The sequence below is a fragment of the Elaeis guineensis genome, chromosome 3 (assembly GCF_000442705.2).
Source record: "Elaeis guineensis isolate ETL-2024a chromosome 3, EG11, whole genome shotgun sequence".
Lineage (NCBI taxonomy): Eukaryota > Viridiplantae > Streptophyta > Magnoliopsida > Arecales > Arecaceae > Elaeis > Elaeis guineensis.
The window spans coordinates 19,427,159-19,428,854 of NC_025995.2; positions in this window are offsets into that span (position 1 = coordinate 19,427,159).

A 1,696-nucleotide genomic window follows, 5' to 3' on the forward strand; every position below is an offset into this window, starting at 1 on the left:
TAATTTTGGATAATAGGCACGGAAGAATCTCCTAGAAGTTAGTCGATCTGTTCATTCAGTGCTCCGTGAAAGATAAGTAATGAATCATCTTCTCGAGATATTCCATATTTATTCTGAAAATAAATAATTATTCTCTAAAATTATACATGATTTATGAAATTATGTTTTGAAAGAAAAGTGCTTTTGAAATATTATGGTACGTCGATTTATGCACATGTTCAGTGAAAAATTATGATATATTATGGTACAAAGTATTTTGATACAGATCGAATTTATGCTCTCAGCCTAACTATGTTTCAGTGGGCCCCGCCAATGGAGATTATACGTTGGTACTCAGTGGACCCTGTCAGTGGGGGTTGTGCACTGGTGTTTGTGGACCCTGCCAGTGGGGATTGTGCATTGGTATTTGTGGACCCTATCAGTGGGGGTTGTGCGCTGGTATTTGTGGACCCTGTCAGTGGGGTTTGTGCGCTGGTATTCTGTGGACCCCACCAATGGGGGTTAAACGTTGGTCATAGTCAAGGCTGTTGAGTTACGAGTGTTTTTGAATCGAATCAGATTTATGATTATATTATATGTGAATATTTGAAAATATTGGATTTGCATTAAATCAGCATGAAATATACTCTTATATTTATTTGCAGCATTATTCTTGAAAATTATATAATATCTAAATTATCTAGTTGAGATATTTGTTACTTACTGGGCTGTCTAGCTCATTACCTTTCTTTCTATTTTTTAGATTCAGATAATTAATTTCGAGCATGGGACGAAATATTGGGATAGAGTTTTTAGAAGTGAGATTAGCATTGTCAACTTCATTGAACCTAGACCTATTATTTTATTTTTAGCAAAAATTTTATTGGATGTAAGACATTTGATTTAATTACTTGAATTATAGTTGAATAGTAATTATTTGAATTTATTCCGCTGTGATGCATTGATATCGTGATGAGATGCCTTGCATGCTTATGAAGAGAGTTCTTCATAAGTATGCGGCGGTTGCCGCGACCCTCGATTCATAATCTCGGGTCGGGAGCGTGACAATTAATATGGTATCAGAGCATAAGTGAATAAATTATGACACATAGAATTAGACATAGTATGAGTGTAGGTGGGTAAACATTAGGAATATTGGGACGTTAAAGTATGAGCATCATAATAAACCCATCATAACAAATAGATAAATGAATCTAATAAGGTTTTACTACTACAAAGTTACCATGCCTTCCCGTAGAATGACAAGAACTACTCAAGGAATTGCAAGAGAGACATCACAACCACGGGATGGTAGCACTCCCCATCTGATCAGTGGCACCCCTCAGGAGGAGGGAGTCATAGATCCTAATGGGAGTACTTCGAGAGCACGTCAGGAACCAGATATGGCTCAGTTAATGCAGACCCTAATCAAGATGGTACAAGCGCAACAACAAATACAGCAGTAAATGCTTGAACAACAGCAGATACAACGAGATACACAACAACATCAGCATCCACCACCACAACATAGAGAGCAACCAGTACAATGGAATAATATTTCAGAATTTAAAAAGCTTGCCCCTCCAGCTTTCAAGGGGACTACTGAACCTTTGGAGGCTGACAACTGGATAATGGAGATGGAGAAGGCTTTCGCTGTCCAAGAATGTCTTGATGAAGAAAAGATTCGATATGCAGCTTATTTACTACAAAGAGAAGC